Source organism: Balaenoptera physalus (genome assembly GCF_965194825.1).
Source record: "Balaenoptera physalus genome assembly, chromosome: 21".
Classification (NCBI taxonomy): Eukaryota; Metazoa; Chordata; class Mammalia; order Artiodactyla; family Balaenopteridae; genus Balaenoptera; species Balaenoptera physalus.
This window is the reverse complement of record NC_138902.1, coordinates 15,747,249-15,762,928: the sequence shown is the minus strand read 5'-3', so window position 1 is coordinate 15,762,928 and position 15,680 is coordinate 15,747,249. Positions and strand designations below refer to the sequence as shown.

Sequence of the window (15,680 nt, the reverse complement as noted above, 5' to 3'; positions counted from 1 at the left end):
TTGGTGTGAGTGGGGATAGGGATGGGGGAGGGAGAGGGCACGTAAAATGCATGGCATGCCTAAAATGTGCAAGACACATTTTATGCCTTTTGCTTACAATTTCCTATTTTAGAGTCACAACCATCCTGCTAGGTAAACACTGCAATCCGCATTTTATTAATAAATAATCTGAAGTTCACATTAAGTAGCTTACGTAATTATGGAGTGTGTGAGCACTGAAGTTAGGCTGCAGACTCACATTTACCTCAGTCTTGGTCCATCAAATTTCCACTGTAACATGTGCTTCTCTAGTAGCAGGAGACCAATCAAGGAACACCACCCCTAGCCTTGCTGCCCTCCTCACATCTTCCTCAGTGTGCCAGAGGTACCAATGAGAAGGCAGCAGATGTCCGGTACAGAGCCTGGAGGATGGGGCACGCAGGACCGAACAGATTCCTATGATGGATTAGTGAAGGGGAGGCAAACAGTCTTGTAGCCAGAACTGTGCAAGCTACAAGCAATCTGGCAGAGTAATTGCTCAGTCTTCTCTGAGCAACTGGCCTCTAGTGCCTGGTCTGAAAGTCTCTGTGCTGGCATGCAAGGGTAAACCAGGAAAGAGCATGGCTTTGCCCCAAGCTTCTCCTCCCAAGAAAAGCCAATGCTCGGGTGGGAGTCCATGCCTGTCCATATGGCCCAGCCGTTGAGGCCCAGGACACAGGCCTACCCCCCATCAGCTCTAAAGTCACAGATGTAAAAATATCCCATTGCCCAAAGAAGAATCAGCAGTGAGCATTTCTTCCCATCATTCAGGCATCCTCCTCAGGTGGGGAAGGAACAGTCTGGAAATAACCCCTGGAGGGCTTCTGGAGGAGAAGCCAACCTGCTGGACTGGTCAGGATGCCAGCTCCCCACGGAGGAGTTTTCTCCGCCAGCTCCTGCTGCCTCTCTGAGCCTGGCACTAATCTGTTGTTTGTTTGAACATGACAGTAATGTGTTTACCTAATTAGGAGATGCCAGAGTTCCCCAACTTGTAGCTGGGAGTTAGGATTTCCTGATGAATCACAGGTATGCCCCCCTGTGAAAGCGGCTCAGTATATGGGGAAGGCTCTGAGGCCCCGTGTTCCAGCAGCTCCACTCACACCTTCCAGAAGTCTGATCATGGCCCTCTGGCCCTCCTGTGCCTCGGCTTCCCTTCCTTTAAAAGACGAGAAAGCAGCCCCGCCTAATCCCCCTCCCACCCTCCCTCCAGAACCAAATACATCATTCTGCTTGCTCTTCTCGGAGGTGACAAGCAATGTCAGTGGAAACCGCTTCCTACAGGGGAGCAATTTCTGTTTACATATGTGATGCCCACCCCCTGCGGACATGCTGGCTGCCCTGTGGCCTGGCTGGGTGATTGGGGGAATGTCATAAGGTATGGCTTCCGCCTTCTGCCAAGGGAACAGATTTGCTGCCTGCTCTGAGGACAAATCCTTTGCCAGAGGTAAGCCCTGGCATGGGTTCTCAGATTTTTTTAAAAAGTGGGGCAGGGTGCATGGAGGTGGCTCAAAATCAGAGCCTGAGAAAGAGAGCGGGGACAATGGAAACAGAAACAAGCAGGTTCCGGGTTTGGGAGAGATGGGCCAATGTGAGAACTCAATAATCTCCTTCATCTCTGTCCCTGAAGGACACAAATGAATGAAATCATGTCCTAGTAAAAGTAGAAGCCGAGGAGGAATCGGTGATAAAGTGTCGCTGGGTGTAGGCATCTGGACCTGGAAAAGGTTTGCTGATAAAGGTTTGGGAAGAGGCAGGGCAAAAGAGAGAGAGGCTCCCTTTCGCACACTCATCCCACTATTTAGGTGTCCAGAGCTGTCATTTGCCCTCTCAGAACGTGGGGAAGATGACAGGGAGAAAAGGCCTCTGGCTGCTGGAGGTCTCATAAGGCAGTCTGGGGAGTCCACGGCCTCTGAGGTCTCCAGCAGCTAGCCAGCCAGGCTGTGCCAGCCAGGAGCCGGGCGATCAGCTGTGAGCTGCGCCCCCTCCTCCAAGACACAGCCTCGGCCCACCTCGGATGTCCCTGGGCAGATGGCAGCCTCTTTGCAAGACACAGTTTAATGGTCCTTAATGTCCCGCCAAGAACCTGTGTCTTCCCTCTTTACCGCCCATCCCCCGGCTCCACTGCTCAGGTGCATCAGTGACCAGGGGAAAGAGCCAAACTGACCTCGGAAAAAGACACACGAAGCTTTAGGAAACCAAGGGCCTGACCAGAGAGGGTGAGTTTAGAAGTATGTCTCATACTACTCAGGAATGAGCTAGGCTGACTGACTTAGGAGCATGCCACGTTGCACCAGAAAAGAGCTAGACCTGGAGAGAAATGAGCTGGAACCCTGGGAGAGGGAAATGAGGAGATAAAGTCCTACCAGAAGGTATGTGTTTTTTTTTAATCTGTCCCAAGAAAGGAAGCAAATGCATCTCCGAAATGAGCCTTTTACTTTCAACCTGGCAGGTTGCGCGTCTTACCTTGACCATGGGGTCCACCCGGCTCACCTTGGCTCAGAGTGTGGCCCGAATTATACAGAAGAGATACTGACTGCAGTGCTGGAAAAGGGAGAAAAATGTCCCAGGTCTGCTCCTCCGACCTCCACGCAGAGCACGTTTTTCGGGCCCGTGCACAGTTTCAGTTTCCATCGACATCAGAAAGCCTGAGGGGGACTCGTCACTGTGTGCGCCTGTTCAGAACCTGGGTTCCAAATGGTCCTGGCTTCGTTCTGGGTCAGAACGTTCTCCCTTTAACTGAACACCTTTCTCTCCTACAAATTGCCGCACTGGAAGATGTTTCCACGTTGGTATTTCTGCCCTTTCTGCCAAAGGAAAGGAGTCAGGTCACCACATGGATAAATGATGGCTTGGGTTTTTAATCTCCCCAAAACTTGGTGTGCTTGGTTTTGCAAAGTTACCCTCAACACCCTAGGAGTAAAGAAATACATAGAATTAAGTAATATTTGGATAAATCCTAAGCCTAGAATACTCAAGCAAACAAACAAATAAAAAAAGCTGTTCCACAAAGGAACAGGATAGAAAAGACAGGTATTTCAAGAAAAATATCTTGGCAACCTGGCAACCTGAGGTTATACAACGAGCCAGGGATCGAATCTTGAAGGGCAGTTGCCTCCAAGGGGTATGTTTTACAACCAAACACTCTTGTCAATGGTTCCATCCCCAAGATAGACAGATACGTGGTATTCTGGAAAGCATGGAATTCTGGAAGCTTTGGACTAAGCTGACCTGGATCCTAATCCTGAATCTGGTATTTACTAATCATGTTGCCTTGGGCTAAATCCTTGAAGATCTTCAGTTTCCACAATTATGAAACCAGAATCATAATGTCTACAATTAAGCTGTAAATGCTAAATAAATGATTGCTGTTATGTTGATAATATTAATTATCACTACCTTCATTCATGCATCATGGTTAATTGGAAGACATCTTTTCAAATAAGAGGAAAGGAAGGTCACAATTGAGATCTTAAGGAAATGGCACAGAAGATAGAATCTGGTCTCTGAGTTTGGACTTGCCCCAGGGTGTTCTGATAGCTTGGAAAGAAATCTGGGGATTGGACGAAAGAACGCTGCATAAAGAATGTTAACAAACAGGACTAAAATTTCAAAATTTACACATGTTAGACCAACAAATGCAAAAAGACATAGAAATACTGAGGAGATCCCTTAGTCAATGCTGTCAAAAATGCTATTATGTATTCACCCAACTGGAGTGCCTTCTAACAAATGGCCATGGAGCATATGGCCACCCTGGGCATTTTTTCATTATCCCAGAGTGTGTCTGCAGTCCCATGTCGCTAAACTCCATCTGTATCTCTGTCAATGGAAGAAATTTCCATCAGGAAATATCAGCAGGAATCAGGGGAAAGACCTTTCCAATGTACTGAGATCAAAGGAAGTAACAGCGGGGTCCCAGCCCCACCTCCCTTTTTCCCCAACTCCAGCCAAAAAATGTCTGGTTTTCTTTCCCAAAGATTATCCCATCACCCTCTACTGCGTGTTCAGGGGGAGCCCCTGGGTGGTCCTCGGACATGTGGCGCTGCCCATGACAGACAAGCTTGTATTCTGGGTTACCGAGGCCCTTCCCCTCCCCCACCTGACAGCAGTAAGGAGAAGGACAGGGGAAAAGGGACCTCCGCCTCCCCGTGGAGACTGCAACAAGGGAATACAAAAACAAACAGCCCTGGTTGTTTGGTTGATGTTTCTCCTGTTTTTCAAGTCTCTCCATCCTGCACAGCACCCATGAGGGACAAAAGTGAGGCCAGTTTTGACACCACAGGCAGTGATGAATATACCTCGTTGGGCAGGGCAGGTGGGTGGGAAGGAAGCCTGCTTCCGTGGTTGGACGTGGGGACAAGAGAAGAACAAAATGCCACTCTTGTACCCCCTTCTGTGTGCTTTGCAGTCTGACTGTTGAGATTTGCATCGCATTTTGAATGGTGTTAGCCATGTTTTCATGCTGCAACCTCGCGTATTTTTAACTACAGACTTAACCAACCATCATGTCAACGAACTAGCTGAAAGTTAAGTATTGAGTATGTGCTACTTTTAGAAAATAGAGTCAGGATGTGGAACCGCCTTTCTCCCTGCTCCCCTCACTCTCTAGACACCGAACAGAACGAGAGGCAGAGATGAAATGGATTGTATATTGACTTTTCCGGAAATGGGCTCCCTGTATACACATATGTCGATTTATATGACATATTTATTTTTAAATTTACTTACATGCAGATTGATATGAAGGATCTACTTTAGACCCCAGTTAACCATGTCAGCGTTACAGCTCTCCATCTACCTGAGAAGAAGGCTGTGGTGAAACTGTCACCATTTCAACAATCCCATTAATAGCACAGGCCTCATTTAGGTGGTATTTGCCAAGAGAGTCTCATTGGTTAAAGAACCTCCAACCAATTATCTTTGGACTTCATAGAACCCATAGGTAAGTGAAAACTAATTGCAATTCTCTCTGAGTCAGATACAATGGAAAGAAAGACTTTCGGAGTGGATTTTGCAAGCTTATCTATCTGAAAAATACGGTGCCCAGAGACAAAGTTATCTAGTCAATGTAAGAGTGTACCATCCATAAGCCTCCACCAGCAAAGGACACCAGGGCCTAAGTTCCCAACATGGACGTCCAGCCCATGAACTGGACGTCCTGCCCATCAGAAGTTGCTATTATAAGTAAATTTCTTCGTTCTTCAACAAAACACTATATTCTCATCTCCACTTGGATATCTGGAGGCACAAACTGAAACACTGACTGATTACTGCCCTGACCCAAAACCTCTCCTATCTTTTTTGGCAGAATAACATGAAACTGCTACCAAAATCTGGTCTGATTATCTACCCTACTCCCTATTTTTATATCTGCATTGTCTATAAGATGATAGAGGAGGAATCAGGCTCCCTGACTTCAGACTATACTACAAAGCTACAGTAATCAAGGCAGTATGGTACTGGCACAAGAACAGAAATATAGATCAATGGAACAGGATAGAAAGCCCAGAGATAAGCCCACACACATATGGTCACCTTATCTTTGATAAAGGAGGCAAGGATATACAACGGAGAAAAGACAGCCTCTTCAATAAGTAATGTTGGGAAAACTGGACAGCTGCATGTAAAAGAATGAAATTAGAACACTTCCTAACACCATACACAAAAATAAACTCAAAATGGATTAAAGACCTAAATGTAAGGCCAGACAGTATAAAACTCTTAGAGGAAAACATAGGCAGAACACTCTATGACATAAATCACAGCAAGATCCTTTTTGACCCACTTTCTAGAGAAATGAAAATAAAAATAAATGGGACCTAATGAAACTGAAAAGCTTTTGCTCAGCAAAGGAAAACATAAACAAGACAAAAAGACAACCCTCAGAATGAGAGAAAGTATTTGCAAATGAAGCAACTGACAAAGGATTAATCTCCAAAATATACAAGCAGCTCATGCAGCTCAATGTCAAAAAACAAACAACCTACCCAATCCAAAAATGGGCAGAAGACCTAAATAGACATTTCTCCAAAGAAGATATACAGATTGCCAACAAACACGTGAAAGGATGATCAACATCATTAATCATTAGAGAAATGCAAATCAAAACAACAATGAGCTATCACCTCACACCAGTCAGAATGGCCATCATCAAGAAATCTACAAACAATAAATGCTAGAGAGGGTGTGGAGAAAAGGGAACCCTCTTGCACTGTTGGTGGAATATAAATTGATACAGCCTCTATGGAGAACAGTATGGAGTTTCCTTAAAAAACTAACAATAGAACTACCATACGACCCAACAATCTCACTACTGGGCATATACCCTGAGAAAACCATAATTCAAAAAGAGTCATGTACCACAATGTTCATTGCAGCACTATTTACAATAGCCAGGACATGGAAGCAACCTAAGTGTCCGTCAACAGATGAATGGATAAAGAAGATGTGGCACATATATGCAATGGAATATTACTCAGCCATAAAAAGAAACGAGATTGAGTTATTTGTAGTGAGGTGGATGGGCCTAGAGTGTGTCATACAGAGTGAAGTAAGTCAGAAAGAGAAAAACAAATACCATATGCTAACACTTATATATGGAATCTAAAACACAGATGGTTCTGACAAACCTAGGGGCAGGACAGGACTAAAGACGCAGATGTAGAGAATGGACTTGAGGACATGGGGAGGGGGAAGGGTAAGCTGGGACAAAGTGAGAGAGTGGCATGGACATATATACACTAGCAAATGTAAAACAGATAGCTAGTGGGAAGCAGCCGCATAGCACAGGGAGATTAGCTCCGTGCTTTGTGACCACCTAGAGGGGTGGGATAGGGAGGGTGGGAGGGAGGCTCAAGAGGGAGGGAGTATGGGGATATATGTATGCATAAAGCTGATTCACTTTGTTATACAGCAGAAACTAACACACCATTGTAAAGCAATTATACTCCAGTAAAGATGTTAAAAAAAAAAAAGATGATAGATACAAATGCATCTCATTTTTATCTGTCCACATCCTGTTCCCCTTTTAAGGTCCAGCTCTCATTTTGGAAATAAATTCTCCTTCCTGTGAACAACCCAGGACCCTCCGCCCTCAGCTCTTGATATGCAAATCCCTTCCCATTTTATGTTACCTTCACTTATATTCACGTCTTATTTCTATTGGTCGAATATACCATTTCTTGAGGATTAAATCCATCACTATTCCTTCTCTGTCTTTCCACAGCCCCTAATTTTGTTTAATATCTAGGCGGCACCCAATAAATGTTGATTGAGTAGTGAATGAATAAACAACATTTAATTAGACAAAATAAATGCAGGGTATCATTTATAAAATAGAAAAATCTATGTTCCATTCCTGCAAATGGATGGGAGATAAAGCTGTGATAGCGAGAACTTGGCCTGGGTGTGCACGGAAAAGCAAATATAAGGAGCTCAGAGAGAACAAACTGCAAAATTCCAAGCTCTGTTCTATCTGCAGCCTCCCCGTCTCCTGAAATTACTTCTTGCCACAATGATACAGGACTCACACCGCTCTCTGGGATACACCATCCATCTTCAAGAGCCCACAGTCACAGGAAGAAGGGAAGAGGAGAAAAAAAATTCCTAAGCACATTTCACCATTGGTTTTGATCCCCAGCCAAGGCCTTCCACCCGCAGAAATCTCCCAACTATCACATTTCTACTGCTCTGGCCGATAACGAAGATAATTGTTCCATCCACTTTGTCAAAGCTGAAATGAAAAGAGGGCAAAGCAAAATGATGCCATCGTAAATCATGGGGCTGAGACAGCCAAAGAGGGACAAGATAGCAACTTCATTAAGGGTTATGTATTGTGCCATTAAGTTGGCGGGGGGTCACCTTTCGTGTCACACCCGGCCTCTGTGATGCATTGCCAGCTCTTCTTTCCAATAAAATTAAACGGAGATGTAAAACTGATTAGGGCCATGTTTGCTTCAGCCCGTGGCAAAGGGAACGGTACAGGGGGAATCATTGATAGAAGATTGCCACTGATGCATAATGACAGCAATTTCTCTTCCTGGTCATTTCATTGCTGACCTTGCCCATTAAAACAAGCCCAGCTGCCTCGGAGAAAGAGACCCTTCATCTCCCATCACCCCACGACCTCGTGGCAGTCCCTGTACCCCTGACCACTGGTCCTCACCCAAACAACACGACTAGAAATACTGCAAGCTGGAATTGGAGGGGGAGTACTGGTTCCTTGATTATGCGCTGTGGACCCTCGATGCCACTGTTAGCATTTGTGTGAACGACTCGACTATCCAACTGGTTATAGACAATTCTACCCTTCACTAGCTTTTAGGCGCCGCCATGCTGAAAATCAGGTGTTGGCCTGCTTGGTCTGAGCCTCAGACTCACAATGCCAGGGTCTCTCTGTGTCATCTCAGTCACTGCTGAGGTGTGGAAACTGCTGACTTTATCCTCACAATCCCAAATTACGCCTTTCGACACTTTCTGAACTCTACAGTTTAGACAACTTCCATGGAGCCAGACTCTTCCCATTGTTCAGTCAACAAATAGTTATTAGGGGTCTATTGGGCCCCAAGCACTCTGCTAAACATCGAGGTGGTGAGACAGGCAGTCATGCCCCTGCCTTCACGGGGCTCACAGTCAAGTGCAATTTTCCATTGGAATAATATCAGTAGCTCCCGTTGGTTGAATGTTTACCACAAACCAAGCATTGTTCTAGTAATTTACTTGTATTAACTCATTTAATATTCATAACAAGAGAGAATGATTTTTACTATTATCTCCAGTTTATAAAGGAGGAAAGAGGGGGAAACAGAGGCTAAGTACCTTGTCCTGAGACACATGGGAAATAAGTAGTGGAACCGGGATTTCAGCTGCCGTGAGCTGAAGCCAGGAACTAAACCCGAAGGAAAACGTTTCATTAATAGTCTCTGTGTTCTCTCTATCTTCTCCTCACCCCCATCAAGTTGCTGACACATTTTATCCCACCTCCAAGAAGAAAGAGTATGTTTTTAGCAAATGGAATTCCACGCTAGGTCTTCGTTTTCCTGTAGGTTAGGTTTGCCAACAAATAAATGCCATTTATATCCCAGTTAATAAACATTTTATATCACAGGACGTCAGATCCTATTTTTTCTCTTTATTTCACTTGATGTCTGAAGTTGGTACTTCATGGTATATATAAGAAAATGGGCAATGCGTATCTACCCATCCCTCAAGCTTTATATCCTGACCTACTATTGGCCAAGATGATGGCAAGTAGTCGTGAAAAAAAACACAGGCAAACAGGGCGTCAGGAAACAGCTTTGGCCGTGGCTGTGATCTTCCTGGTGTTACTGGCTCTTCCTCTGTATTCTCAGCCTAACAGTGGGGAGTAGACAGCGTGAGTCTGATTCTCTGGCCATTGTCTTCAGAAATCACAGCCGTGAAATGCACATATCAACATGACCTCATCTTCGTATTCACTAATATACATATGACCTCACTGTCATAGCCACCTCCCAAAGCAGTGAAGGGAGATCTCTTTTTTCCAGACTCACTTATCAGAATTTTGCAACCTCAGTCTGTCTGTCTGTCCCTCTGTCTTTGTCCCACCACTTTCTCGGCTCTGAGGGAATCCAAGGACTGCAGCGGCCCTGAGTGGGAAGGTTGTAAACGACAACAGCCGACCCTCTGCCAGCAAAGTGATCAGACCAGAAAGGGACTAAGTTAAACCAGACTGGCTCCACCTAGCACGTCTAACCGTGAGCCCACATCCTGGGAAAGAGTCAAAAGCTTTGGGTAAAACGAAGACAAGGACCCTGCCCATTTCCCACTTGGTGAGTCATGGGGTGTGGAAGGAGACGCCCCGGCCACCTATCCAGAAACAGCAAGAGAAAAGACAAACCCAGAGCGAGCATGCATCTGTCGTATTACTCCTCCTTGCCCTTGACTGATCCTTCAGAACCCCGGCCCTGAGAGCTCCTACAGACGGCCTGATGGTGGTTTTCCCACACCACGAGATCATGAGAGGGAAACCTCTTCTCTGCCTCAAGGGCTCCAGGAAATAATTTTTCATTTACACGGCGCACTATAGCTCTCACAGAACTTCACAGTCGCGAATGACCTACAATCCCTACAACGTTTTATGAGGTGAGTGTTATTATCCCCGCTTTCCAGACAAGGAAACCCAGGCTCAGAGATGCGCTGGAGGCCACACAGCACTTAGGCCACAGAGTTGGCCTGGACAGATGGACAATCTGCTTCCACAGGAAGAGAATTTCCACCCCTGCCTGGGAGAAGAGGCAAGTTTGCCTAAAAGCAGTTTGCAGAGCACCTCCTGGCACATCAGCTCCTTGGGTCACCGGGACCTGCCTCCCCGGAAATGGCCAAGGTAGTAGGCAGGGGCCTCCACCTCCCACCCCTGCCCCACGCCCACCTTCAATGTTCTCAGGACACTGGGACCTGTCCTTCCTTCCCTCTGTCCAGCCTGGCAGTGCCCACTTGGGACCGGATGCCGAGGCAGCCCCGGGCTAGTCAAGCTCGTGGCCAGGGCAGCTGTGGGCCAGTTGCCTGCATTGCCTCTTAGGAGAAGTAAGATTGGTAAGAAACAGTCATTGTTAACATGCTCACGAAAGACGTGTTATTGACCCTTAACAGCGGCCCTGCAGGAAGCAGATGGGGATTGGGTCACTGCCTCAACGCTCCCGGAGCAGAGATGCTCAAAGTGGTGGCATGTGGCGTGTCCCGGCCTCCTCCCCCTCCCGCCCCCCGCCCTGGTCCCATCTGTGTCTCTGTGAACAAAGGGTGTGGCCTCACTGAAAAAAAAAAAAAAAAAGAGGTTTAGGGAAGAAAATACCTAAAATTGGAGTAGCTGTCTTAGCAAAACAGATGGGAGCCTCATGGCAAGCAGTACTTTCAAGGAAGACAAACTTTTATTATTCAGTCAACAAATGCAAGCTTTCACTCTCAGCAATGTATCTAGACTGGAGGAAACGTAAAGACGAAGAAGCTGCTTCTACTGCTCTTAAAGAGGCTCCCCAGGGTCCCCGGACACCTGCCAGGAGAGAATTCCTGCACCTCAGCCCTGAGCAGCCCCCCCACCCCATGCCTAACTGGGTGGCGGTTGGAACCGGAGAGAATGCAGGAAAATAATGGAATCAATCGCTAGGAGGCCCTGATCACTTTTGTCCCCCAAGCCAGCCGGGCAGCAAATCCCTGGAAACTGCTCAGGAGGACCTTCTCCTATGTCCTTATTTAATTTGCCTAAAATGATTAGGGTCCACGAGGCTCAAGAGCTGTAGCTGACTCGGGGCGTCGCGTGGCCCCAGCTGTGTGCCGGCCACTGCCTCCTTCCCTCCCCAGAGGTTTCTCCGCAGCTCTTGACCTCGTCCAGGGGTTTCAGAGGATGTTCCATCTGCCCTAAGAGTCCGTCAGGGCACATCAGCACCTACTGCGGGGACGTGAGGAGGCTGAACGTTGGGGCTTGAACCTTCCGGCAACCCCACTCCCACCTCCATCCAGACAGAGCAGCCCCACTTTTCCTCTGTCCGTCCTCCCTCCCAGGTGAGCTGTGGATTGTGTCTGGAGAAAGGAATTTCCCTGGGGAAACAGAAACCACTTTTGAGAACCTCTGAGGAGGTTATCTGAGTCACTTGCCAGCTCCGATGTTTTGTGACAAACGATTATCTTCTGTGACTAAAAGTCAATTCGTGTAGGGTTTACGCTCACTTTAATGCCCAGCGAGATTCCCTGCACACTTCCCTTCCTTCCTTCCTGGGGGTATAGTTCAAGGAAAAGAGCCAAGCCCCTCGGTCTCCCAGGCCCAGGTCACTACTGACTCATCCATGCAATGTTGACGGTAACGGCTAGGTGCCAGGCAGCCTGCCAGCTTTGAGTCAGCGTCTTCTCAAGAATCAGGTTTTCTGGAAACTCCCTGCCGCCTGGCGCTTAACATCACGGACTTTGGGTCAGACTGACCTGGGTTCCAGCACTAGTTCACCATCTAAGGACCCACAGGAGGTGGCCAAGTCTTTTTTTTTTTTAACATCTTTATTGGAGTATAATTGCTTTACAGTGGTGTGTTAGTTTCTGCTTTATAACAAAGTGAATCAGCTATACATTTACATACATCCCCCTATCCCCTCCCTCTTGCGTCTCCCTCCCACCCTCCCTATCCCACCCCTCTAGGTTGTCACAAAACACGGAGCTGATCTCCCTGTGCTATGCGGCTGCTTCCCACTAGCTATCGGTTTTACATTTGGTCGTGTGTACATATGTCCATGCCACTCTCACGAGCCTTTCTGAATCTCAGTGTCCTCGTCTGTAAAAATAAGGTCGTAAAGATCAAATGAGAACATGGCTGAAAGTACACCGCATAGCCAGCGTGAAAACACTTAACACAGGGTGAGTGCTCCAAAAAATGTCAGTGATGATTACTTTTAGGTTAACTCACCCCCTGTCACTCACCTGAACTAGCTCGGCTCCCTATGAACTGGTCTGACTCCAACGTGACCCGTTCACTCCATCCTTTACTTTAACCTGAGGGATTTTGCTTCATTCTCTGAATTCTTATTCATGCTTCCAGGCGAAATTCAAATGCCATCTCTCCTGTTAAGGCTTTCTTAATTCTCAGACACAAAATGAAGCTTCCATATCCCCAGGGCACACTTCCATTTCTCTATCGTAGCGCTTAATGCATTGTATTCATTCACTGATTCAACACATGTTTGTTGAGTGACTGCCAGATGCCAAACCTGTTCTAGGCCCTGTGAGATATACTGGTGAAGTGCAGTCATTTGCTTGTACGTGTAAGATTCTCTAATCCCCCAGCCCCACCCCGTGAATCTGGGAAGGCAGGATCCTTATGGTATTCACTGGCCTAGCTAAGTGGCTCCCCCAAGGTGATTAATGTGAGTTTTCTCAAAGAATTGGTAAGAGATGATTCTGATAGCTATGCCTGTGGTCATTAAACAGACAAGAACAGATTTACGAAAGCCTTCTTCAAACCGTGGGCTGGGAATCCACAAGGAGGCTGGTGAAACCTGGGACTGGCTCTCACGATCTGTCCACTGCACCATCCCAGCCCTCAGCTCTTTATTACCTGTATCTGCCACTAGGAACTAAGGCAAATGGGAAAAGCAGAGCAGAGAAAAGAAGACATAGTTGCATTGTACAAGTTAATAAAATGTTCAAACTTGAAACTTCAGTGAACTCCTGGAGGCCTGTGGAGACCTGCGGAAACCCAAAGAAGACATCAGGGACCCACAGCTGGGCCCATGGTCCTTCCGTCCACTTGGCTCAGGCCCCTGGACAAGCCCCTGGAAGCGGCTGCTGCTCCAGATGTTTCCAAGAGGAGGTTAGCAAGGATTTCTGTTTCTGCTCAAGCCCCCTCTCCTTGTAGCATTTGGAGAAGATGTCACAGGAAGCCCGTGGGGGACAAGGGCAGAAGTGGCGACGGAGCAAAGAGCCTCGCTGACAGGCCACCAGCCCTCGAGAAGGGAACGTGTTAAGTGGCTGAAAGGTTAAAATCACAGAGTCACACGGTCAGCATGTGGATCCCCAGGACGCTGAGGTGAAAGGCAGAGGAGTGGGGGCAGTGTCCATGGGAACCACGAGGCCACGCAGGCCCCAGGTCAAAGGCCAGCTCTTGCAGGGCGCTGCGGTCAAGGGGCAGGGCCCGTGTGCACACGTGTGTGTGTGTGTCTGTTTGTATATGTGTCTGGGTATGTGTTTGTGTATGTGTTTGTGTGTATGTGCATGTGTATTTGTATGTGTGTTTGTGTGTATGTGTGTTTGTGTGTGTATGTGTTTGTGTGTGTGTCTGTGTGTCTGTGTGTGTATGTGTGTATATGTGTGTGTGCTCCCACATATCCAGGCAGTCAGGGAGCATTGTTTCAGGTTTGCTCTGTTTCCAGTGTCCTTCTTTAGATGAGTAACAGTGGGCGATAAGTTGAGAGAGCCAAGAAAAGGCGTGGATACAGTATTGCCAAGGGTGGCTTGAAGCAAAGCAAACCCAGAAGCCCCAGGGCAGCTCAGCTTGGCCCACAGAGAGACTTCTTGGAAAGGCAGCCATCAGTGTGACATTTGAGAACCTCTGTGATTGGGAAGAGTAATGGGTGCTAAGAGCTCTGTATCCATTGTTTCCAAAGAGAAGCAATGCTCAACAGAAGATTCTGCCCAAACTCTTAAGTCACAGATTATGTCTATACTTTCCATCTGGCCCAGTGCCAAGTGCAGAGCCCCTCCTTCACACAGACTGGATGGATGGATGGATGAATGGATGGGTGGATGGGTGAATGGATGGATGGATGGATGAATGGATGGGTGATTGGATGGGAGCAAAGGGAAGATATTTCAGGAAAAAACCTCAGGACTGAGTAGGGAGTGGAGAAAGGAAGAGAAAGACCACTGGGTGCCTAAGTCAAAGAGGTGGCCCGTCACACTCATTTACTCATTTGCAAGATCCCGGGAGCGTTACTGAGCCCTAAAACAGGCCTGTCCTCAGGGACCAGAGGACCCACCACATGGGGACTGACAACATTACACAAATGGCGGTGAATAAAAAACAAAGGCAGTGCAGGTAAAGTGCTGGCAACGGGACCCCAGGAACGAATAGCCCCGGACAGAACAGGGAAATTTCCCCAGCTGTGAGGGTGCTTTTGTTTCGGACTCTGGCAGCAGGGCAAGGAGGCCCAAGGAAGCCAGCCACCCAGTGGCCAGTGAGAAACAGTCTCTGTTCAGGCCGCAGGAGGAGAGGGGACACCCTAGTCCCACCATCCGCCTCCCCCCTCCCCCTCCCCTTGCCCGGCCCGCCCTGCAGACTCAGAGGGCCGGGCACTGATCACAGAAGGATTTTTCTTAATGTCTTTAGGCGGACGAGTTAGCATAAAGGCTTTCCAACATAAGCATATTTTTCTGTTCCTTCTCCCTGACCTTGGCATTTTGTTTCTCCACCCCAGGCCCAGCGCTGTCCTGTGGCCAGGTTTGCGTCTCATTTGTCAATGTTTTTATTGAATTTTCAAATGCCAGTAGTACACATAAATCAATGGCTTTCTTCTCCCTACCGGCATATCCCTGCCACACGTGGTCATTCATTTTTTTAATAAGTCTTCCTCTCCTTTCACCCACGTATGAAAACGCACCTTGTTCCCCCCACCACCGTCCATCACTCCGTGGGACCGGCTGTCTGTTGCCCCTGAGTGCTTATTCATCAACGTTTTCAAAAGCAAAATCACTCTTCGCCTCCCGCTCTTATTGTGCCATCAATCTTGACCAGGGGATCAATAAACTTCGCTTTTGCAATTTTCCCTCCGCCCTCCTCAGCTGACTCTCTCCAAAGTGCAGTCTTTTTATTTACATTTTTAACTGAACGTCAACAGAGTGGGGGGACAGCAGCGTCGGGAGTCGAAGGGCTTTCACTGCTCCCGAGGCAGCAGTAAGCATCCGTGCATTGGTCATTTAACACGGTAACCCAGCGGAATTGATACTCGACTTTTCCCTGCCCGGGGTCCACCGGCATAAATCATCGCTTGAGGAAACAAAAGCCCTGACGGTGAGTCTTGCAGGCAGGCAGATGGGCAAGGAAACAGGCAGAGTGACTCACCCACCCAAGCCTCCTTGGAGGAGAGGCACATCCTTGGTGTCCAGGGATTTTTTTTTTTTTTTTGGCATGTTTTATATGTGTTAAGGGA

At 47.4% G+C, this 15,680-nt stretch overlaps 1 long non-coding RNA gene across 2 annotated transcripts in view; it reads right to left on the bottom strand.

The window, feature by feature from the left end:
- Positions 1 to 14,780, bottom strand: part of LOC309651750 — a 93,004-nt gene extending 78,224 nt beyond the window's left edge. For both annotated transcript variants that reach the window (XR_014258361.1, XR_014258362.1), the window contains exons 1-2: positions 9,549 to 14,780; positions 2,482 to 2,818 (exon numbers count right to left, since the gene is read on the bottom strand). This is a non-coding gene — a long non-coding RNA (uncharacterized lncRNA). The remainder of the gene's footprint in view (positions 1 to 2,481; positions 2,819 to 9,548) is intronic.
- Between the last annotated feature and the right edge of the window lie 900 nt (positions 14,781 to 15,680).